General features: G+C 55.0%; 1 non-coding gene across 1 annotated transcript; it reads right to left on the reverse strand.

Annotated features, from left to right (window-relative positions):
• Window positions 1–23411: 23411 nt before the first annotated feature.
• TRNAR-GCG (transfer RNA arginine (anticodon GCG)) lies at window positions 23412–23490 on the reverse strand. Its single transcript has one exon. It is a non-coding gene; the product is annotated as a tRNA-Arg (tRNA).
• Between the last annotated feature and the right edge of the window lie 1470 nt (window positions 23491–24960).

A 24960-nucleotide genomic window follows, 5' to 3' on the forward strand; every position in this document is an offset into this window, starting at 1 on the left:
ATAAAGAGGCGATATGCAAATTGACCATCACGCCCTCACACCACAAGACGGCCACCCCATGTCATCACAAGATGGCCTGCAGGGGAGGGCCGTTGGGGGTGATCAGGCCGGCAGGGGAGTGGTTAGGGGCGATCAGCCTGGCAGGCAGAGGGGTTAGGGGCAAGCAGGCAGGCAGGCAGGCAGGCGAGTGGTTGGGAGCCAGCGGTCCCGGATTGTGAGAGGGATGTCCGACTGCCGGTTTAGGCCCAATCCCTGTCGGACATCCCCCGAGGGGTCCCAGATTGGAGAGGGTGCAGGCTGGGCTGCGGGACACGCCCCCCCCCCAGTGCACGAATTTTGTGCACCGGGCCTCTAGTGTCGAGATGATTGGGATCCCGGAGGCGAAGATCAGAAGACTGCAATCAATGGGAGGCAAGACTGTGGATACGGACTGCTATCCCCCAACCCTGCAACCAAGCAAACGCCTCCCTTCCCCCCGCCCCCCCCCCCCCCGCCCATCCTTGCCCATACTGGAGGCGATGTATTTCCCAGAACAACGTCTGAAAACCAGTATCCCAGCCGTGAAGGTCTGTGTCCCAGGCCCAACAGTCAGCAATGAAAAAACCACACAGGGCCCTGGCCGGTGTGGCTCAGTGGATAGAGCGTCAGCCTGGGGACTGAAGGGTCCCGGGTTCGATTCCAGTCAAGGGCAGAGACCTCGGTTGCAGGCTCCTCCCCGGCCCTGGCCCTGGTTTGGGGCGCCTGCAGGAGGCAACCCATCCATGTGTTTCTCTCACATCGATGTTTCTCTCCCTCTCCCTTCCACTCTCTCTAAATATCAATGGGTGCCCTGGCCAGTGTGGCTCAGTGGATAGAGTGTCGGCCTGTAGACAGAAGGATCCCGGGTTCCATTCCCGGTCAGGGCACAGGCCCTGGTGGCGAGCTCCATCCCCAGTGGGGGGCGTGCAGGAGGCAGCCGGTCCGTGATTCTCTCTCATCATGGCTGTTTCTGTCTCTCTCTCCCTCTCCCTTCCTCTCGGAAACCAATGAAAATATATATATAAAAAAAGTAAGTATAAATCAATGGGAAAATAGCCTTGGATGAGGATTAATAACCACAGAGAGAGTGTAGTCCAAGGAGGAGGAGAGGCGTATGCATGAGCCGCTATAGTGAGTCAGCACGGGCCTGGGTGTCTGCGACTCAGAATCTCAGCACAGTCACGTGGACGTGAGTTTCACGCGGGATTCGTGCCACGGAGCAGCTGGAGATTTGCGACCCCAGGCGTCCTGCGACCCTGTGCACCGCGCCAGACGGGGGCCCTTCCCGTGGCTCAGGGACACAGCAGAGGCCGAGGAGGGAGAGGGGCACCCCAGCCACAGCACCCCCGGGTCATCAGAGAGACCGTCGCCTGCCCCCCAGCCCCAGGGCTCCCCCATTCACGTCGGGCCAGGCTGTCCGGCTTCCGATCCCCCGCAGAACCAGGAGGCCACCGGTCACGGTCAGGCCACGCCTGCTTCCAGCCTCCGGAATGAAGCCAGCGGTCTGTGCGGCTGAGATAAACACCTGGGCGCTCTCCTGGGAACGATCCCAAGTCTAGACGTTGTTGGAAAAAAACACAAAAAAAACAAAAAAACACCCTCCTCGCATATGTTTCTTATTACGCTTGGTGATAAAGCTCTTAGGAGTCCAACATATATATATACTCGCCTCCAAAAAAGTGGAACCATAAAGGGGAAGATAGAAAAGTCCTTTTATCTTAACTGCTGGGACACTGGCTTTTAAAAAACATTTTTTAAAAAAATATTTGTATTGATTTCAGAGAGGAAGGGAGAGGGAGAGAGAGAGAAACATCAAGGATGAGAGAGAATCATGGATCGGCTGCCTCCCGCACGCCCCACACTGGGGATCGAGCCCGCAACCCGGGCATGTGCCCTGACCGGGAATCGAACCCGGGACCCTTCAGTCCACAGGCCGACGCTCTATCCACTGAGCCACACCGGCCAGGGCTGACACACGTTTTGAATGCGAGCCTTAGGTTATGGGGAGCGGGATGATACACAAGAGTCTACCAAGTAAATTGGGTTGTTCTATTTTATTTTATTTTATTTTATTTTATTTTATTTATTTTTTTTATTTTATTTATTTTTTTATTTTATTTTATTTTATTTTATTTTATTTATTTTATTTTATTTTATTTTATTTTATTTTATTTTATTCTATTTTATTTTTTATTATTTTATTTTATTTATTTTATTTTATTTATTTTATTTTATTTTATTTTATATTTTATTTTATTTTATTTATTTTATTTTATTTTATTATTTTATTTTATTATTTTATTTTATTTTATTTTATTTTATTTTATTTTATTTTATTTTATTTTATTAGGGTTTTTTTTGGTTACTCCTCACCTGAGGATATTTTTCCATTGATTTTTAGGGAGAGAGGAAGAGAGAGGGAGAGACAGAGAGAAACATTGATGTGAGAGAGACACATCGTTGGGTTGCCTCCTGCATGCGCCCCGCCAGGGCCCAGGCCGGGGAGGAGCCTGCAACCAAGGTACATGCCCTTGACCGGAATCGAACCCAGGACCCTTCAGTCTGCAGGCCGACGCTCTATCCACTGAGCCACACCAGCCAGGGCAAGGGTTGTTATATTTTACTAGAGGCCCAGTGCACAAATTCATGAACAGGTGGGGTTCCTCAGCCTGGCCAGCGATCGGGGCCTATCGGGGGCCGGCCGGCCAGGGGGAGGGCCTGCAGGAGGTTGGCTAGCCGGTCCCTCCATTGGGGCTGATTGGGGGGCCAGCAGGAGACTGGCTGTGGGAGCTCACTGACCACCAGGGGGCAGCTCCTGCATTGAGTATCTGCCCCCTGATGGTCAGAGAGCATCATAGCGACTGGTCAACAGGTCATTCCGGTCGTTTGGTCGTAAGGGTCGTTTAAATGTTTATATATATACATAATTGGGCAACTCTACTCATAAGAAATCTGATCACGCCACTTCGGGGTTAAGACAGCAAATCTATGCAAACCCATTTACCTGCTGTTGTCCTCCAACATTTAAACCGAAGCCTGACTTATTAAATAGAAAACCATCTATATCTATCTATCTATATAAAAGGCTAATATGCAAAGTGTCCCCTCGGGAGTTCGACTGGGAGACCAGGCAGTCGATCGCTCACTATGATGTGCGCTGACGACCAGGGGGCAGTGCGGAATGAAGGCAGGCCCGGCCAGCTGCCGGTAGCCGGGAAGAAAGGCCCTGATTGGCCCGGCTGGGCCTAGGGAACCGACCTGTGCACGAATTTTGTGCACCAGGCCCCTAGTCTATAATAATACACAATTCTAGGGGGAAAATTTCACCAAAATGCAGCGCTCTGGAGAATGGGCTGGGAGGACCAACCGCTTACCGCTATGGTTACACAGGCTGAGCTGCGACCTTACCGCCCGCTGGCCACCTCCCTCCCCTGGGCAGTAGGACGGACAGAATGACAGCTGCAGGACAATGTACGCATAGAAAGATGTGTGGAATGATGTTAACTGATAAACCAGTCATTTTTTTTTCCCCTAAAATAATGTCCTCAAGAGGCTGGTACATTTCTGGTACATTCTGAGGCCTGTGGACAGGGGGACTCCCCTTCCCCCGGTGCGAGCTTGGGGTGTCTGAGGGTCTGTCCAGAGCTCCTAGCGGGAGGTTTCTGACTGAAATGGTTGTTTATTCCCCCAAATATATATTTTCTATATTTTTATTGATTTCAGAGAGGAAAGGAGAGGGGGAGAGAGAGAAACATCCATGATGAGAGAGAATCCTGGATCGGCTGCCTCCTGCACGCCCCACACTGGGGATGGAGCCCGCAACCTGGGCCTGTGCCCTGACCGGGAATCGAACCCTGACCTCCTGGTTCATATAGGTCGATGCTCAACCACTGAGCAACACCGGCCGGGCTGATCCCATGGTTTTAAACCAAAGACATTTCATAACGCAAATTTAGCAAGGCATTTTTGGCCTGTGGTTTCAGACCATTCTTTCTAACCCCAAGACGAGGCCTCCAGCATTTTCTCATCTGCCCGGATGTACTGTACACACTCCCGTTAGATCCCAGGCTGCGTCTGGGTGGGAGGAGGGAGGGGAGCCCCGACTCCCTGAACCCCAGGCATCAGGCCCCAGCTTCCTGCTCTCCCTTCCTTCTCTTCACCAGCCTACGGAGCAGGCATTCGACCCATTTCTCAGACAAAGAAACTGAGGCCGGGCCAGTTCGCATGGCCCGTTTGGATCCCTGCCCAGTCACCGATGGGACTGTAACTGATCCTACAGCCGGCGTGTCTCACTCCGAGGTAATGCATTTGCCAGACCCGCAGGCGAGAAGGGGGGCTGGGGACCAAGTGTGCAAAGACTTCCGCATGCGCACAACACACCCGACTGCAGCGCGCCCGCCAGTGGCTGCTCCGGGAGGCCCCGGCTGTCTGGCAGGTCAGGGTCTGCGCCCCACAAGGAAATTCTCCCTGAGTTCCAAGGGGGCCCCCCAGCAACCCACATGGTCCTTCTTAAAAAAAAAAAGAGGATTTTGCAGACGCGACGCTTTGAGGGTCTGGGAGGAGGAAGTCGGCGAGGGGTCCCTCAGGCTCCATCCTGCGCTCCCCTCAATGGGGTCTTTGTTGCGCTCGGCCCGGGAAGCAGGTCAGGCTGTGGTCACCCCAGGAGGAGCGCTCTGGGCCCCTGGCTGTCACCCCGCCTCTTTGCTTCGGATCAGGGACGAGACATCCTTTCTGGCCCTGGCCGGTGTGGCTCAGTGGATAGGGCCCCGGCTTCGATTCCGGTCCAGGGCACAGGCCCCGGGTGGCGGGCTCCATCCCCCGTGGGGCGCGTGCAGGAGGCAGCCGAACCCTGATTCTCTCTCATCATGGATGTTTCTCTCTCTCCCCCTCTCCCTTCCTCTCTGACGTCAATCCAAATATATTTAAAAGAAAAGACGGTGTTTCCGGAGTTCATTCTATGGAAAAAGGGAGTCAGCGGGCTGCCTGTGGATGGAGGGGTCCCCCCCTCCCCGCCGCTGCGCTGCGCCCAGCCGCCCGCCCGCGTCTGCGAGGAAGTGAGTCCAGACGCGCTGGGGGATGGGGAAAGGGGCGGGGGAAAAAAGGGGGGGTACCGGCTTCTCTCCCCCGTGACCCCTTCATCTTTGCAGGTCCCCCAGCCCCCTCCCCGGGGCGGGTTTGCCTGGAAACCGACCCGGCTGGCGGCGCCGGCTCCTGGCGGGAGGACGCTGCTTCCATATGGAAAAGCGCTCGGACCCGTTTCCTGGTGCGTCTAGCCCCGCCCCGCCCCGCCCCGCCCCTGCGCCCTGGGGACACGCTGGCTGGCGCGGGGCGTGGAATCCTGACTCGGATCGCCCTTTTGCAAACGGCCCCGCGGTTTCTTGCCCCTTTTGAACCCGCAAACCGTCCATGAAAAGGACCTTCTCGCCCTGGCCCGTGTGGCTCAGTGGATAGAGCGTCTCGGGCTGCGGACTGAAGGGCCCCGGGTTCGATTCCGGTCAAGGGCGCGGGCCTCCGGCTGCAGGTTCCCCGGGTCTGGTCGGGGGCGTGTAGGAGGCAACCCGCTGGGGCCCAAAACTTTTTCAATGTAATGGATGGGTGGTGTATTTCTTCAGTATTAATTTGCGTCCTCGCATGAGCGGGAGTTTGAACCCAAATCTGCCCTTGACCAATGTCACCGCTCACCGGCCAGAGGGACCTGGTGGTTTAAAGGGGTGACTGTAAGAATGAAGAGGCCAGACCCTGGCCGGTGTGGCTCAGTGGATAGAGCGTCGGCCTGCAGACCGAAGGGTCCTGGGTTTGAGTCCCATCAAGGCACCTACCTGGGTGGCAGGCTCCTCCCCAGCCCAGGCCCTGGCGGGGCACGTGCAGGAGGGAATCCATCCATGTGTCTCTAAGACATGGATATTTCTTTTTCTTTTAAAATATATTTTATTGATTTTTTACAGAGAGGAAGGGAGAGAGATAGAGAGTTAGAAACATCCATGAGAGAGAAACATCGATCAGCTGCCTCCTGCACACCCCCCACTGGGGATGTGCCCGCAACCCAGGTACATGCCCTTGAAGGAATCGAACCTGGGACCTTTCAGTCCGCAGGCCGATGCCCTATCCACTGAGCCACACCGGTCAGGGCTCATATGGATGTTTCTCTCTGTCTCTCCCTCTCCCATTCTCTCTAGAAATCAATGGGAAAATATTCTCGGGCGAGGATTAAACAAACAAGAAAACACTCCAGTTACTCAGGGAATCTTCCGGAAACCCGCTGGAAGGCTGTCGGGGGAGCTGCCTGGGGAAGTTTGCAGGAGTTGCAGGTCAGGTTGTCTGGATCTTTGGGAGCCGCGTGTTACGTTCTCCGTAGCCTGAAATCAGCCACGCGGGGAGTTTCACACCCTGGAAACTGGCAAATGCTACAAATCCAGGCGTTTTCCCCTGGGAAGCCTGGAAGCATTGAGCAGCCCGGCCTGGCGCCGGCGTGGGCTCGGGGTGCCCGGGGGGCGGGGGGGCATGGGCTCGGGCTGCCCGGCACATGAAGGCGCAGCCCCAGGTCCGCGCAGCCTGACCCTGCAGGAGCCGGTTCACCCGGGAGCAGGGGAAGGCTGCCCCCGCCCGGAGAGCCTGGTTATAGGGGGGGCCGCGGGGCTGCCCGGGTGGACCAGGGAGGCTGGAATGTTTAAGGAGCAAGGAGGCAAGTGTCAGGATGCCAAGAAGCTTCGAGACCAAAGAGATGATTATACGGCTGCTCGTTTATTTTATATTCACACACACGCACATACAGACACACGCTCACATACACACATATTCACACACACCCATACATATACTCACACGCAAGCACACACAGAGACACACATGCATGCACACACCTATACACATACACACACTCACATGCACACACACCCATACATATATTCACACACACAAACCACACACCCATACATATACTCACACACACTCACACACACAAACACACACATCCATACATATACTCACACGCTCACACACACACACAGTCACACATACACACACACACATACACTCACACTAACACACACATTCACATCTGCACACATATACACGTACAGACACACACTCAAACACATACACTCACACTAACACACATGTGGACACACATGCACGCATACACATACACTCACACAGAGACACACACTCACACATATACACACTCATGTGCACATGCACACTCACACGTATGGAACATACAAGAAATGCCAGCACGGCTGCAGGCCTGTAAAGAGGACTGTGACCAGCTCTCCTGGGACAGCTGCACAGAGCAGCTGGTTCACTTCAGCACCAGCTCAGCCAGGGGAGCAGGAGGCGCCCTGCACCCCAGGCGGCCGCCCCCCTCCGTCCACAGCGCCCTCCATCCCCATCCGCGGTCTCATCGCAGGTTCCCCAGAGCCCACAACCATGGCAACATCCCCGACGCCGGCCCTCCCCTCTGTTGCCTGCATGCAGAGCCGCCTAAAGCAAAAACAAAAGATAAAATAAAAAAGACACGAGGATGTAAGCGGCTGCCTTCCTTAGACACCGTGACAGGGAAGCCTAGTGGAATCTCATCTCCAAGATCAAGGTGATGCTGTGCATTCGTGTCGGCTCGGTTTGTGTCCCTAATTCACATTTCCATATTTTTTTTTTTGAAGAAATTTTTAAAAATATATCTTTATCGATTCTGGAGAGGAAGGGAGCGGGAGAGAGAAATAGAAACACCGGTGATGAGAGAGAATCATGGATAAGCCGCCTCCTGCACGCGCCCCACTGGGGATGGAGCCCGCAACCCGGGCCTGTGCCCTGACCGGGAATCGAACCCGGGACCTCCTGGTTCCTTGGTCGGCGCTCAACCCCTGAGCCACGCCGGCCGGGCTGGAATGCCTTTTATTGGTTTAACTGGCACATGGCCATCTTCGGGGAACTGCTTACGAGCTGGAATCCTGTAGCTTCCTTTGCTCAGCTGAGGGGCGCGCCAGGACAGATCCTATTAGGACCCTCCGTTGTGATGCGTCTGCGGCCGCCTTCTCTGTGGGGCCCCCCTCCCCCCATTTGCCGCGGCGCCTGCAGCCATCTGTCCCCGCGCAAAGGTGCTGTCGCTGCTCTCCCCGGCCCCATTCCACTGCGCTCCCTGCGCTGGCTTCCCGCCAAAGCACCGCGTCTCCATGGCAACGCGGGCCCGGTTGCCATGGACACGCCCGTTGCTACCAAGCCGGCCAAACGCGCCCACGGAGCCAGACGTGTGGGTGCGCAGACGGTGCCATCCGATGACTTCCCCGCGCCTCGCAGGCTCACAGCCCCCGCGTGTGCGCGAAGCAGACACGCAAAGGCGCCTCGCAAACACCTGGGCGCGTCCGTCCCAGCCGCCGAGGCGTGACGCCGTCACGGGAATCAGCGTCTGCAAAGATCAGGCCTGAGCCAAAGCAACTGTGCAAGCGCGGGGCCTCCTGGGAAATCGGGGCCCTCGGAGGGGGTGCGGGGGGCGAGACTAGACTCACCCCGCATTCCGGGTGCTTCCCCAGCGGCTTGCGACCAGCCCAGCAAGGCCTGCAGGGGTCCGACCAGCCTGTCAACACTCAACACAGACACGTGGTTTTTTTTTAAATTTTTATTTTTATTGATTTCAGAGAGGAAGGGAGAGAGAGAGGTAGAAACATCGATGATGAGAGAGAATCAGGGATCGCTGCCTCCCGCACGCCCCCCCGCCCCAACTGGGGATCGAGCCTGCAGCCCAGGCATGTACCCCTGACTGGAATCGAACCCGGGACCCTTTGGTCCGCAGGCCCATGCTCTTTTCCATGGGACACACTTTTCACGCGATGCCTCTGCTTCTGATTTCACAGCGATGGGCAAGGAGAGGTTGGTTATTAGGGTACCAGAGGCACGGTGCACAAAATTCGTGCAAGAGCAGGCCTTCCTTCCCCCTGCTGCCGACACGGCTTCCCTCTGGCACCTGGGACCCGGGCTTCCCTGGAAGCCCTGGCTTTGAGGGAATGTTGTCCAGAAGGATGTTGTCCAGTCTAATTAGCATATCACGCCTTTATTATTATAGACTAGTGGCCCGGTGCACGAAATTCGTGCATGGGGGCGGGGGTGTCCCTCAGCCTGGCCTGCACCCTCTCCAATCTGGGACCCATCGGGGGATGTCCGACTGCCGGATCCCACAGGGACCACTGGCTCCTAACTGCTCGATCCCCAGTAGGGGGCGTGCAGGAGGCAGCTGATTGATGATTCTCTCTCATCATTGATGTTTCTCTCTCTCTCTCTCCCTTCCTCTCTGAAATCAATTTAAAAATATTTTTTTTAAAAAGAAAAGGCAATCTCTTCCAGCTTCATGACACTTAACCTCCAAATAGCATGACTTCTCATTTGTTCTCTCACTGTAAAACTGCAGTTACGCTTTAATAATTTATTATCAGAAGAAGCAATGTTGAAGCAGAATCCCAGGAGAAACAGAAAACACCGGATTGTGATGGAATGTTATCTATCTATATAAAAGGCGAATATGCAAAGTGTCCCCGCGGGAGTTCGACCAGGAGTTCACTCGCTCGCTATGATGCGCACTGACCGCCAGGGGGCGGCGAGGAATGAAGGAAGGCTCCAGCCGGCAGCCGGAAGGCCGAGACCGGCCCTGATCACCGGCCAGGCCTAGGGACCCTGCCTGTGCATGAATTTCGTGCACCGGGCCTCTAGTGTTTATAATAGAAAAATCCTGACCGCGTTCAGACCGATCCCATAAACCACACAAAGGCACTTCTCTACCTGCCAGAGAATGTTACCCCTTAGATATCATCCCAGGACCAGCATGTCACACTCAGAGGCTGACACCGGCCAGATAAACAAGGTTTGAGTGGATGTGGCCCCCCCCCCCCAAAAAATAAAGCGTCCGTTTTTGTAGAAAAATAGGTTTGTTTTGATAGAGACACGCCGAATACCAAGGGCTGAAATGAATGAGTCGTCATTCATATAAAGTAACAGAACATTTTAATAAAAATTAGTATTTTTTCTTGAACATGAACTTACCAGACCCTGAGTCACTGTACAAATGGATAAGCGTCACGCAGATAAATGTATTTTTCTCGTTCTCCGAAAGCGAGGTATTTCCTGTTGCGCACACCAAGCAGGTCAGTCCCAGACCGAGGACGCGGCCACCGGCTGCTGGAACCTTCGCTGCCGGTATCAGTGGGGAGAGACGGTGCGCCTGCGTGTGAGGTGCGTGAGGGACGCGAATGCAACACGATGCTGGTCATCAGCCATTAGCGAACGTTGTAGCTCGTTATTAATAACTAGAGGCCCGGTGCACGGATTCATGCACAGGTGGGGTCCCTCGTGTGACCTTCGGAGAGCAGGCCCGAGCTTGCGCCCCGCCTGGCACCCCGCCTTGGCCTGGCACCGCCCCCTCACCTGCTCCACCATCCCGCTTGTGGGGCGATCGATTGGGGCCAGGCTCCCTCAACGCCTGGGAGCCAGGCAGTGGCCCCACCCCCGCCGCTGCTGGCGGCCGTCTGCGGGGCGATCTGCAGGGCGATGGGGGACCACTCACACCTTGACCTGCTACCTGCTCACCGGCCCCACCGTCCCACCACAATCCTGCTCTCGTCTGGGCCCTCAGGGCCAGCGGCACCTCCACTGCCGCCCGCTGCCAGCGCTGCATCGCTGATGCCCGCCCTGTTCCACGCTGCCCCCTGGTGGTCAGCGCACGTCACAGCGAGCGGTCGAACTCTTGGTCGAACTCCCAAGGGGACAATTTGCATATAGGCTTTTATTACATAGGATTATGAATAACAGGATAGTGTAAAAATTAAGTGGTGACATTTTTATTAAAACGTTTCTTACATACCCTTATATTGGCTGGGCCGCAGAAATATTCATCGTGGCTGCATGCGGCCCGCGGGCCCCGAGTTTGACATGCTTGAGCCACGAGGTTTCTAACCAGGAAAGAGAAGAACAGACTTTGCGTTCCCAGCACGGCCCTCGCGCCCTGCGGCTCCCCGAGGAGTCGCCTGGAGGGCTTGACCGGGCGTCCGTGAGGGCCTCCCAGAGGACCGAGAGGACGTGGACACACGAGGGATTTACTGTAAGAAACTGGCTTGTGATAAGTGTCACATGATCCCACTCATACGTGGGACATAATGAGCAACATAATGTGATGAACAAGAATAGATCCAGAGACAAATGGAGGGGAAGAGGGGGGGTTAGAGAGCAACCAAAGGGCTTGTATGCCTGCGTGTGAGCAGAACCGATGGACACAGATCCTGGGGCGGTGGGGGCTTGCCCGGGGTGGGGATGGTGGGGAGGCGGGGGGTGCACAGGGGAAAGAGGAGACTTACGTAAAACTTTAGACAATTAGATAAATGAAAAAAGAAACTGGCTGGTGTGACGTGGAGGCTGGCCAGCCCGAGACCGGCCGGGTGGGCTGCGGGCGGCGGGCCCAGTCCGAGGCCGGCGGCCCAGGCGAGAGCAGGCTCGGGCGTGGGTCCCAGGCAGGACAAGTGCCGGCCGCTCAGCGGCTGGGGCCTTGCTTTCCTGGGAAAACCTCTCCCGGGGGTGAAGGTCAGGCTTTCGTTTTAGGCACATCTTCAACCGCCCGAGGGCGGCCCACCCACGTGATGGAGGGAGAGCCCGCCGATTTTTAAAATTTTTTATTTATGTTTTTAATAAATCCTCCCCCGGCGATATTCTTCCATTGATTTTTAGAAAGAGTGGGAGAGGGAGAGACAGAGAGAAACATCGACGTGAGAGACACACATCGATGGGTTGCCTCCTGCACGCGCCCTGACAAGGGCCTGGGCCGGGGAGGAGCCTGCCAGCAAGGTACATGCCCTGGACTGGAATCGAACCCGGGACCCTTCAGTCTGCAGGCCGACGCTCTATCCACTGAGCCACACCGGCCAGGGCCTGATTGAAATATTCATGTTTCAGCTAAAGCAGTGGTCAGCAAACTGTGGCTCGCAAGCCACATGCGGCTCTTTGGCCCCTTGAGTGCGGCTCTTCCACAAAATGCCACGTGTGGGCATGCATTCAGTGCAATTGAAACTTCGTGGCCCGTGCGCAGACGTCAGTATTTTGCGGAAGAGCCACACTCAAGGGGCCAGAGAGCCGCATGCGGCTCGCGAGCCGCCGTTTGCCGACCACTGATCTAAATCCCCACACGCGGGTGTTAGTGGAGCAAATGGTAGTGCTATCTGCTAGGATATTATGAAGCGACTAAAAACCACAGGGATCGAGGGGCTAGATGGTGATGGGGAAAAACAAAGTGTACATTTGAAAATTGTGATAAACATAAAAGTCACAAGTCAGCGGTACCCGAAGCCGGCGATGAAATCAGTTCTCATGAAGGGAAGCAGGGCAGACACGCGTACATCCACGGAGATGGCTGGCATCGAGCTCCCGGGCTCAGTTCTGCCGGGTCCCGTAAGGCACACAAGGCACCTCTCCACACGCCAGAGAACGCTATCACCTTCAGTATCCTCCCATGGTGCTTAAAAATATATATATTGATTTCAGAGAAGAAGGGAGAGGGAGAGAGAGAGAGAAACATCCATGATGAGAGAGAATCACGGATCGGCTGCCTCCTGCACGCCCCCCACTGGGGATCCAGCCTGCAACCTGGACATGTGCCCTGACCGGGAATCGAACCCGGGACCCTGCGGTCTACAGGCCGGTGCTCTATCCACTGAGCCACACCGGCCAGGGCCCTCCTGGCTTCTCTTACGCTCGAGCACAGCTTTCCCGTTTGTGGTGTTGGCCACGTCAGTGAGGGAGGGAGGGAGGAGGGACGGGTAGCCCTCGTGTCACACACCTGGCGGGGCGGGTACCCAGGTTCAGGGGTTCCATCCGGGTCCCGGCCTCTCTCCTAAGGAAGGGGGCGGCTATGCGGTGTGACCCGGCGCTGACACTCACATGCATTTCTCATACGTTTCCGTGGTAACTCTGGTCCCGCTCGGGCCATGCCTTAAAAGAGGTATGTATTGCCTGGCTGGTGTGGCTTAGTGGTTGGGCATCGACCTAGGAACCAGGAGGTCAGGGTTCGATTCCTGGCCAAGGGCACAGGCCCGGGTTGCGGGCTCGATCCCCAGTGTGGGGAGCATGCAGGAGGCAGCCGATCCATGATTCTCTCTCATCATGGATGTTTCTCTCTCTCTCTCCCTCTCCCTTCCTCTCTGACATCAATAAAAATATACCTACATATATAAAAAGCCAGCGACTGGCATTCCAGATCCACTGGTCGCTATGACACCCACTGCCAGCAGATGCGGGGGGAGTGGAGGGGGGGCTAGCTGGCCAACCTCCCTAGCTTCCTCCCCCCCAGCCTGCCCCACACCTCATGGGCCTCTCCCAGTTTGCCAACACCCCTGCAGCCCTTCCCCCCCACCCCGCCCCTGCTGGCCCCTGATCGTCCCCTCTCCCCCTGGTCAGGGCCGGCCAGCCAACAGCCCATGGCCCCTCCCCCAGGCTGCTGACCTCCCCGATTGGCCCCCCCACTCCATTTGGGGTTGGGGCCAGCCAGCCCACTGCCCATAGCCACTCCCCACAGCCAGCCCCACCCCAGATCAGCCCCCACCACCCCAATCGGGGCGTGGAGCCCGCTGGCCAATTGCCCACGGCTCCTCCCCCCAGATGGCCTCGCCCAGTGGTCCGCAAAACACATTAGTCAACAACCAAATATCAACAGTACAACGATTGAAATTTCTCTGGAGAGCCAAATTTTTTAAAGGTAAACACTGTAGGCAGGTCCATTGCGATTCACTTAATGAGGGGGCTCCTAAGGCTTAGGAAGAGCCACACTCAAGGGGCCCGAGAGCCGCCTGTGGCTCGCGAGCCGCGGTTTGCCGACCACGGCCCCAGCCCTGATCGCCCAATCGGGGTGGGCTGGCCGATGAGGGTGGGCTGATTGGGAATCGAACCCAGGACCCTCCAGTCCACAGGCTGACGCTCTATCCACTGAGCCACACCGGCCAGGGCTCCAGTTTGTGAAATAACAAAGTCATTATGCTAAATTTAAATACATGTGTGAATTGGCCTGTGTTTCTTTTCGTTCTCTGTATTCTGTTCACAGTTTGGCTGTTCCTTTACTGTTGTAGATGCTAATTGTGTCAAGAACAACCACACTGAGATTTTGATTAGCAAGATGCTTTTTTAAAAAAAATAGACATTTTTAAAAAATATTTTTTTATTGATTTTTTTACAGAGAAGAAGGGAGAGAGTTAGAAACATCGATGAGAGAGAAACATCGATCAGCTGCCTCCTGCACGCCTCCCACTGGGGATGTGCCCGCAACCCAGGTACATGCCCTTGACCGGAATCGAACCCGGGACCCTTCCGTCCGCAGGCCGACGCTCTATCCACTGAGCCACACCTGCCAGGGCAGGAAGATGCTGCCTGAGCTAATTCAGGGAAGACCAGGGATCTTGCAAACATCGTGCGCTTCTCCGTTCTTCTTTTCTGCAGCTTAATATGGCTTCGTTGGGTTTTTTAAATGCACTCTGCAGGCTTCCTTTGTGTTTATTGCTAAGTTTTCACCTTTCGGGTGTCATTAAAACATCCCCCCTTACGTTTCCATAACTCATGTTTTATAGGAAAATTATGGCTTTTCGAAACTTCATTCTGTAGCTGGTTTTCCAAGTTGCCACTGTTAGCAGTTTCCAAGCGATTGTTTATTTCCCAGGAATCATGTCAAATTACTATTCTTGTGCCTTTTTCTTTTCTTTTTAAAAAAATGTATTTTATTGATTGTTTACAGAGAGGAAGGGAGAGGGGTAGGGAGTTAGAAACATCGATGAGAGAGAAACATCGATCAGCTGCCTCCTGCACACCCCCTACTGGGGATGTGCCCGCAACCAAGGTACATGCCCTTGACCGGAATCGAACCCGGGACCCTTCCGTCCTCAGGCTGACGCTCTATCCACTGAGCCAAATCGGTTAGGGCTTTTAAAATATTTTTTTGATGTCAGAGAGGAAGGGAGAGGGAGAGAGAGAAATATCAATGATGAGAGAGAATCGTTGATCGGCTGCCTCCTGCACGCACCCCACTGGGATGGAGCCCGCAACCCAGGCCTGTGCCCTGACCGGGAATCGAGCCCTGATCTCCTGGTTCATAGGTCGACGCTCAACCGCTGAGCCACACTGGCTGGGCCTGAGCCTGGTTTTCTAAAAAGAGTTACTTCTATGATACATTTTTCAAAAATGTCAAGGTGTTTGATCTATTCACGTCTTTCTCTTCGGCCTAAACAAATTTCAGTTCATGATAAGTTCCTCAAAGAGCATGTGCTTTGCCACACTCATCGAATTTATTGCTGTGTGCTTCCATATGGCAACCCCATAATTTTATCATCCCATCTGCATGGCGATAGCCACTTCATTTCTATATTTGTGTTTATCTTTAAAATATGTTAATAGAGCCTAAAATGTAGAAAGGTTGTATTCTTTCGATTATTCAATCCTTTTTTTTTTTTTTTTTTTTTTGGTTTTGTTCTTACTCCCTCCGCCCCCTTCCCCCGCCCCAGATTCAGCGCCTCCATGGGCACAGTGCACTCTAAATCAGTTCTCCAATTCGTTAAAAACTGTGTTGCCGTTAATTCCTTGCTTCTTTCTCCATATGTTTATTTAATTATGCATCCCAACTTCTTGTACTAGGTACCGATTTCAATCACTTCACTTCCCTTTTATTTAATAATAAATACAGTGAATGTTCTAATTTTTAAGTGACTTCAGCTCTGCCATATGTTTTGATTTAATTGTGCTGCGTATTGTTATTTCCAGAAGGGTCCCATCAGGTTACAAATGCTATGAAATCATTACAAATACGTTTTGGGGCAAAAATTGACCAACACAAATAGATGCTAAAGATAATGTCTTAAATTAAAATAATGGGTTACAACCTAGCTTCTACAGACTCATCGTACTTTTTATATACTTATATAAAAACGAGTGCATGAAATTCGTGCACTGGGGGGGGGTTGTCCCTCAGCCCAGCCTGCACCCTCTCCAATCTGGGACCCCTCGGGGGATGTCTGACTGCCGGTTTAGGCCCGATCCCACAGGGCAGTCAGACATCCCTCTCACAATCCGGGACTGCTGGCTCCCAATCGCTTGCCTGCCTGCCTGATTGCCCCTAACTGCTCCTCTGCCAGCCTGATCACCCCCTAACCACTCCCCTGCCAGCCTTATCAATGCCTAACTGCTCCCCTGCCAGCCTGATCACCCCCTAACCACTCCCCTGCCAGCCTTATCAATGCCTAACTGCTCCCCTGCCAGCCTGATCACCCCCTAACCACTCCCCTGCCAGCCTTATCAATGCCTAACTGCTCCCCTGCCAGCCTGGTTGCCCCTAACTGCCCTCCCCTGCAGACCTGGTCCCCCCTCAGTTGCCCTCCCCTGCAGGCCATCTTGTGGCGGCCATCTTTGGACCACATGGGGGTGGCCATCTTGTGTGAGGGCGTGATGGTCAATTTGCATATCACCTCTTTATTATATAGGGTATGTATACTTTTTATATATAACTAAAGGCCTGGTGCACAAATTCTTGCACGAGTGGGGTCCCTCCAACTGGCCGGCGCCCTCTCGCCATCCGGGGCCCTTGGGGAATGTCGGAGAGCCGGTTTCGGCCCAATCCCGCAGGCCAGGCCCAGGGACCCCACTGGTGCACGAATTCATGCACCGGGCCTCTAGTAAAAATACATTTTTAAAAATTAAAAAGACTGACCCTCCCACACGCGGCCCTCACCCAAAGCAAGCAGGTTGCCAAACTGCGCTCTGGAGCACTGTCCCCCAGGTCCACGGTCAAGGGCACGGCCGTGAGCAGAGAGCAAGGAGGCTGTGAAGGATGACCGTCTAGCCCAGGCTCGCGTGCCCGGTGCCGCCCGCCGTGTCGGCTCCCACCCACTTTATTCCCCCAGATTTCTCTAATCCTATGCAGCTCTTCCTTAATGAACAGCGTACCCTCTGGGAGTAACGAGAGAGACTCTTTGCTGGAGGCAAAGACGGTCATGGTCACCCAGACGCGTGCAGATGCTGGCAGATGCCGTTCTTAAACCGGCCGCTATTTTTGCACACAGCCCCTGGGCACAGCCCCTGAAGGAACATTCCAGAAACGCGCCCACGGCCGATCCCCTGGTCGCACGGGCAGCATTCACGGCAGCCACGGCTTCCTGACCTCCTGGCCATGACTCACTCCCGTCCATGAAGGCGTTCCATCAGCCACGTTAGCCAGACGTGAGTCACAGATGAAATATGGACTTAAAAAAAGTCACAAACGGCTCTACATTTAAACAAAGACAGAAGGCAAAGCTTCTAAACGATGTCAGAATTCACGCCCTTTCGCAAGCGCCGTGCAGCTCGAAAGCTTCATAGAGATGATCTACTCATGGGCGGTTTCTTCTAATGAGTGTTTTTTAAGATCCTGAAACGATGTGTTCTCTGAACGGGTCCTCACTTGATGACATGCGTGTGGCTGGCCGGGCGTCTTTTATTAAAGCAAATAAGTGTGTATTTTAAAAACCACACATCTTGTTGGTCAGCGCTCTGTGGGGAAATCAGACCTCCCTTCAGACATCACGTAGACAACTCAGCAGGGGCATGGCTAAGGGCAAGGTACGCAATTCCACCAAGTAAGACGGAGTGTCTTCGATAATGTTTTTTGTTTTTTTTAAAATATATTTTATTGATTTTTTACAGAGAGGAAGGGAGAAGGGAGAGAGAGATGGAAACATCCATGATGGGAGAGAACCATGGATCGGCCGCCTCCTGCACGCCCCGCACTGGGGAGGAGCCCGCAACCCGGGCCTGTGCCCTGACCGGGAATCGAACCCGGGACCCTTCAGCCTGCAGAACGACGCTCTACCCACTGAGCCACACCGGCCGGGGCTCCTCTGTGCATTTCAATGCTGACACAGGAAGCCCCCCCACCCCCCGTTCCCCCCCCAACCATCATGATTAACATGGATCAGACGCACCGTGCCTTCCCCGCACCGTGTCCCATGTCTGTCTCCCCTTCCCATGGAGGCTCACATTCCCCAGTGATGGTCCGCCTGGTTCAGGGAGCACGGGGAGGCGCGGGGGGCGTGGAGGAGGGGGAGGGGGGGTTGGGGCACCTAATTCTGTGGGAGTTTGGCTCGGGCCGCGGGTTGGGAGCTCGTGCACAGGTGGGGAGACCCTTGCAGGTGGGCCTGGCGGTTTTTCTTGCCAGGAAAGCGCTGGATCGCTGCTACCTGATGCTTGCGATTAGCAGACATGAGCTTCCTTAGGGTTGGAGTGTGCGTGCGTGCGCGCGTGTGCATGTGCGTGCATGTGCGCGTGTGTGCATGTGCGCGCGTGTGTGCATGTAGGCGTGTATGTGTGTGCATGCATGTGTGTGCGTGTGCGCATGTGTGTGTGCACGTGCATGTGCATGCAGGTGGTCATGCGTGCATGTCTGTGCATGTCTGTGCATGGGTGCGCATACGTGTGCAGGTGCGTGCGTGTGTGTTTTCTGTTAGAGTTGGGTAGGCCATTTATTTATTTTTTTTACAGTTTTAAGATATTAAGTTGCTTCTTTTTTTTTTCCTTTAAATCCTCACCCAGAGGATATTTTGCCCATTGATTCTTAGGGAGAGCCGAAGGGAGAGGGAGAGACAGAGAGAAGCATGGATGTGAGAGAGACACATCGGTGGGTCGCCTCCTGCACGCGCCCCGACCAGGGCCCGGGCCAGGGAGGAGCCTGCCACCGAGGTCCGTGCCCTTGACTGGAATCGAACCCGGGACCCTTCGGTCCGCAGGCCGACGCTCTATCCACTGAGCCACACCGGCCGGGGCTCCAAGCCGTCTGTACTTGGCCCCTAAAAATGCAAAGTGAAGTTTCCCTCCTGCCCTTCTGCCGGCACCGCTGCACCCGCCCTGCGGGGAGGGGCTCCCCCCCATGTGGGGGCAGGACGGGGCTAGGAGCCCATCTCCCAGCTCCGACACTCGGGCCTGGAAAAGCCATCGCCCCGGCCAGCTGGCAAAACCCCAGCCCGGCTCGGGCCGACAGGAGCGCTTTGCAGGAAGCAGCGCGCAGGGGCCGGGGCGCAGCTGGTGCTCATCCCGGGCGACGCCTGGGGAGCGGGCGGCCTGTCTGGGCCCCTGTGCTCCCGCCCACAGGCCCCGGCCCGGAGCCCCCAGCGGAAGCCGGTCCCCCTGCCCCCGGCACCCCCTGCTCCCACCCTCTGCCCCCTGCCCTCCTGCTCCCTGCCCCCACTGCACACATGCACCCCTGCCCACTGTACCCCCTGCCCCCTGCCCCCTGCACCCCCTACCTCCATCCCCTGCCCCCTGCCCCCTACACCCTGCCCCCTGCCAACCACACCCCCTGACCCCTGTCACACTGCCCCCACTGCCCCCTGTCCCCCTACCCTCCTGCCTCCTCCCCTCTGCCCCTGCCCCCACTGTCCCTTTGCTCCCCTGCCCCCCTGCCAACCACACCCCCTGCACCCCAGCACCCCCTGTCCTCCTGTCCCTTGTATCCCCTGCTTCACCTACATCCTCTGCACCTCCTGCACCCCCTACCCCCACCCCCTGACCCCTGTTGCCCTGCCCCCACTGCCCCCCTGTCCCCCTACCTTCCTGCCCCCTGCCCTCTGCCCCTGCCCCTGCCCCCACTGTCCCTTTGCACCCCTGCCCCCTGCCAACCACACCCCCTGCCCCCCAGCATCCTCTGCACCCCCTGCCCTCCTGCTCCCTGCCTCCATTGCACACCTGCACCCCTGTCCACTGTACCCCCTGTACCCCCTGCCCCCTGCCCACCTGCCCCCTGTACCCCCTGCCCCAGGATCCAGATCCAGAGCTGCCCCAAGAAGGGGGGGCACCAGTAGGAGGCCTTAGCCAGGATGTCAAGGTAAACACTGTCCCCCACACATGTCACTGGACAGCGTGCCCAGAGCTCACTTCCTCTCAGCCTCTCCCGCCTGGAGCTCGGCCGTCCCCTGACCCCATTCAGTCCCGTCTCCCTAAACGTGTGCCCTGAGCGTCGGTGCTGAAATCACGCACCAGCCTTGTCTCCCCGGCCCTTTCTTCCTTTTTTAATATATTTTTATTGATGTCAGAGAGGCAGGGAGAGGGAGAGAGAGAAACATCCCTGATGAGAGAGGATCACGGATCGGCCGCCTCCTGCACGCCCCGCACTGGGGATGGAGCCCGCCACCCGGGCCTGTGCCCTGAGCGGGAATCGAACCCCGACCTCCTGGTTCCTAGGTCGACCCTCCACCCCTGACACCCGCCGGCCGTGCACGTGCTGAGCTGAGCAGTTTCGCTGGAGACCTCGCAGCTCTGAAAGCCAAGAGCGTGGACTGTCTGGCCTTTGTCGAAAGCGTCTGCCGGCTCCTGGCTGAGCCTGGTGCCTCCAGGTCGACCGCCCTCATCCGGCCTCCATTCAGCCCTCCCCTCCCTCCCTGAGCCCTGAGCTTGCACGTCATCCATCCTTCCTCAAGGCTGAGCCCTGGCCTCCTGGCCCTGCCCCCCGGCTGCCCGCCTGCCCGCCCCCCACTCGGGTCCTGTCCTGGGGGCTCTCCCCGGCGGATGCGCCATCACCCATCCCCGGCTCCCCTCTCTCCCCTCTGGGTTGCGGCTGCGCATTCGCTCCACAGTCCTTTCTGCCGGAGGCTCCGTCGTGGGCTTGGCCCTCAGGGCCTGGCATCTGCCAGGGGCCCCGGCGAATGGGGACACGTGGCCTTTTCCTTGAACAGTGAGACTGGCCCGGCCGGCGTGGCTCTGTCACGGGTTTGATTCCCGGTCGGGGCACAGGCCCGGGTGGCGGGCTCCATCCCCAAGGGGGGCGTGCAGGAGGCAGCCGGTCCATGATTCTCTCTCATCATGGATGTTTCTCTCTCTCTCCCTCTCCCTTCCTCTCTGAAATCAATAAAAATCTATTAATTTTTAAAAATACCAACAGGGTGACGGTAACTCATGTTCTCCTTCGCAGGCCACCTGAGGCTCGTGCTCCAGGCAGAGCTTCTAGGGGCTGCAAACATCTCCTCCTCCCTCTCTGTAAGCGTTCTAACACAACCCGTCCAAACAGAACCGCGGCCCTGGCCGGTGTGGCTCAGTGGATAGAGCGTCGGCCTGCGGACGGAAGGGTCCCGGGTTCGATTCTGGGCACGGGCATGTACCTTGGTTGCAGGCACCTCCCCAGGAGGGAGCTGATCAATGTTTCTCTCTCATCAATGCTTCTAACTCTCTATCCCTCTCCCTTCCTCTCTGTAAAAAAATCAATAAAATATATATTTAACCAAAAAAAAAAAAGACTCACTTGGCCGGTGTGGTTCAGTGGTTGAACGTCGACCTATAAACCAGGAGGTCACAGTTCAACTCCAAGTCAGGGCACATGCCCGGGTTGTGAGCTCCGTTCCAGGGGCTTGGGGGGGGGGGGATGGGGCCGTGCAGGAGGCAGCCGATGGATGATTCTCTCTCATCATTGATGTTTCTCTCTCTCTCCCTCTCCTTTCCTCTCTGAAATCAATAAAAATCTTTTTTAAGAAGAAAGAGGAGGAGGAGGAGGAGGGGGAGGAGAGGGAGGAGGAGGAGGGGGAGAAGGGGGGAGGGGGGAGGGGGAGGGAGAGGAGGGGAGGAGGGGGAGGAGGAGGGGGAGGAGGGGAGGAGGGGGGAGGAGGAGGGGGAGGAGGGGGAAGGAGGGGGAGGGGGAGGGGGAGGAGGGGGAGGAGGGGGAGGGGGAGGGAGAGGAGGGGAGGAGGGGGAGGAGGAGGGGGAGGAGGGGGAAGGAGGGGGGAGGGGGAGGGGGAGGAGGGGGAGGGAGGGAGGAGGGGGGAGGGAGAGGAGGGAGGAGGGGGAGGAGGAGGAGGGGGAGGAGGGGGAAGGAGGGGGGGAGGGGAGGGGGAGGAGGGGGGAGGAGGGGGAGGAGGGGGGGAGGAGGGGGAGGAGGGGGAGGAAGGGGGGGAGAACATTACCAGAAATCCTCACTGACTCCTGTTTAATCCCCTCCGGTTCTGCCTCGAGGCCCCCCAGCTTCAGGGCTAATGGGGAACAGGAGGATTTCGTGGATCGGGGTCCCAGCCGGGTGCGTCTGTGAGCAAGGAAGGGGGGAGGGAAGGCTGGGCTGGCGGCGTCTGCCACGCGTGCACACGCGCTAACATGTACAGGCAACATGCTTCCAGCCGGAGCCCGGGTCCCTGTGATCGCAGACACCCAGCTGGACGGGAACCTGCGGACACGGCCGCACCCAGCGGATGGCCGCCTGGGGGACCCCGGGCGAGCGAGCCGCCAGCCCCGCCCACCCGGAGACAAGGGGACTCTGGGTTCCAGGTTCCTGCGCTAAAATAAAGCACAAGCGCGGCTTGGCCAGTGTGGCTCAGTGGGTAGAGCGGCAGCCTACGGACCAAAGGGTGGCCGCCCAGGCCCTGGTCGGGGCGCGTGCAGGAGGCAACCCATCCAAGTGTTTCTCTCACATCGATGTTTCTCACTGTCTCTCCCTCTCTCTTCTATTCTCCCTAAAAATCAATGGGAAAATATCCTCGGGGGGAGGATTAGTAATAAAATAAGACAAGATGAGATAAAATAATAAAATAAAATAATAAAATAAATAAAATATAAAATGAAATAAATAAAATAAATTAGGTAATAAAATAAATGAAATACAATAATAAGTAAACAAATACAATAATAATAAACAAATACAATAAAAGTAAATTCATAAAATTATAAAATAAATTAATCAAAATAGAATGTAAAATAAATTAGGTAATAAAATAAAATAAATGAAATACAATAATAAATAAACAAATACAATAATAATAAACAAATGCAATAAAACTAAATTAATAAAATTATAAAATAAATTAATTAAAATAGAATGTAACATAAATTAGGTAATACAATAAATGAAATACAATAATAAATAAACAAATACAATAATAATAAACAAATACAATAAAAGTAAATTCATAAAATTATAAAATAAATTAATTAAAATAAAATGTAAAATAAAATAATAAATAAAATATAAATAAAATTAGACAATAAAATAAAATATAAAATTAAAAATAAATAAATAAAATTAAGTAGATAATAAAATAAATAAATAAATAAATACAATATAAAATTAAGTTAATAAAATTAAAAAAATAAATAAAATAAAACGCAGTCCGAGGCTTCCTTATCTGCAAACCAGTGAATTGTGCGGAGACGCGGGGAAAATGTATGGATGACCTGTGACGTCACAGCCAGTGGCTCTGAACGAGGGGTGGAGGCTGAAGTCTCTGCGAGCAGAAGGCTGACTTGTTATTGTTTTATTTTTTAATGTATTTTCATTGATGTCAGAGAGGAAGGGAGAGGGAGAGAGAGAAACATCCATGCTGAGAGAGAATCACGGACCGGCTGCCTCCGGCACGCCCCCCACTGGGGATGGAGCTGGCAACCCGGGCCTGTGCCCTGGCCGGGAATCGAACCCGGGACCCTGCACTCCGCAGGCTGATGCTCTACCCACTGAGCCACACGGGCCAGGGCTGGGTCCACGTTAGTCACGCTGGCGCGCGGGGGCGTGAACGGCCACGTGTCCGGCTGCCCATCTGCATGGAAGCTGCGTGCAGCCCGCTCCTCGCGGTGGGGTTTGGCGGGGGGCATGGCCACGCGTTCACGGGATTATTTTACGTTTTTTACGTCCAGATCCCGCTGCGACCCAGGATCCTGCCGCCCGTGAGGTGCACACGGCTGCCTGCGTTCCCAGCTCCCCCACCACCCCCACCACTCCTTCCGGGGGACAGAGCGAGCACTCTCACCTGAAATGGAAGATTCTTCTTTTTCTAAAAAAAAATGTATTTTTATTGATGTCAGAGAGGCAGGGAGGGAGAGGGAGAGAGAGAGAAACATCCATGATGAGATTGAGCCCTAACCGGTGTGGCTCAGTGGATAGAGCGTCGGCCTGCGGACTGACAGGTCCCGGGTTCGATTCCGGTCAAGGGCATGTACCTGGGTTGCGGGCACATCCCCAGTGGGGGGTGTGCAGGAGGCAGCTGATCGATGTTTCTCTCTCATCGATGTTTCTGACTCTCCATCCCTCTCCCTTCCTCTCTGTAAAAAAAACCAATAAAATATATTTAAAAAATAAAAATGTGAAAAATAGCTAGTCTACTTGTGCAGAGAGGTAAGAAATCTTTTAAAAAAAAAATGATGAGAGAGAATCACGGATCGGCTGCCTCCCGCACGCCCCGTACTGGGGATCGAGCCCGCAACCGGGGCCTGTGCCCTTGATTGGGAATCGAACCTGGGACCCTCCAGTCCGCAGGCTGACACTCTATCCACTGAGCCACACCAGCCAGGGCTGGGATATTTTTCTACGGGTCTGAGAGAAGGAATCCAACTTTTTCATTTCTTTTCTTTTCTTTTCTTTTCTTTTCTTTTCTTTTCTTTTCTTTTCTTTTCTTTTCTTTTCTTTTCTTTTCTTTTCTTTTCTTTTCTTTTCTTTTCTTTTCTTTTCTTTTCTTATCCTCCCCAGGGATATTTTTCCATTGATTTTCAGAGAGAGTGGAAGAGAGAGGAGGAGACAGAGAGAAACATCGATGGGAGAGAGACCCATCCATGGGCTGCCTCCTGCACACGCCCCGACCAGGGCCTGGGAACCTGCCACCGAGGTACGTGCCCTTGACTGGAGTCGAACCCGGGACCCTTCGGTCCGCGGGCCGTCGCGCTATCCACTGAGCCACACCGGCTGGGCCGAGGGTGACCCGTGAGCTCCGCGGGTGATAGTTATCGGGTGGCCGCTGGGCTCTGCGGCTCTCCGTGTTCCCTGGAGGGAGAAACCCCTGCATCCCGGCGCCTTCGACCCAATCGGCAGCGAAATCTTGGAAAGGAGCCCATGTGCTGAGCCTCCGTGAGGCCTGAATTCTGCTCAGAATTGCACTGGATCAGGCTTCGGCTTAAAGACACAACGGCTACGGGAGGCCACCCCCTTAGCCAGCCGGCGGGGGAGGAGGGGGG

The sequence above is a fragment of the Myotis daubentonii genome, chromosome 21 (assembly GCF_963259705.1).
Source record: "Myotis daubentonii chromosome 21, mMyoDau2.1, whole genome shotgun sequence".
Classification (NCBI taxonomy): Eukaryota; Metazoa; Chordata; class Mammalia; order Chiroptera; family Vespertilionidae; genus Myotis; species Myotis daubentonii.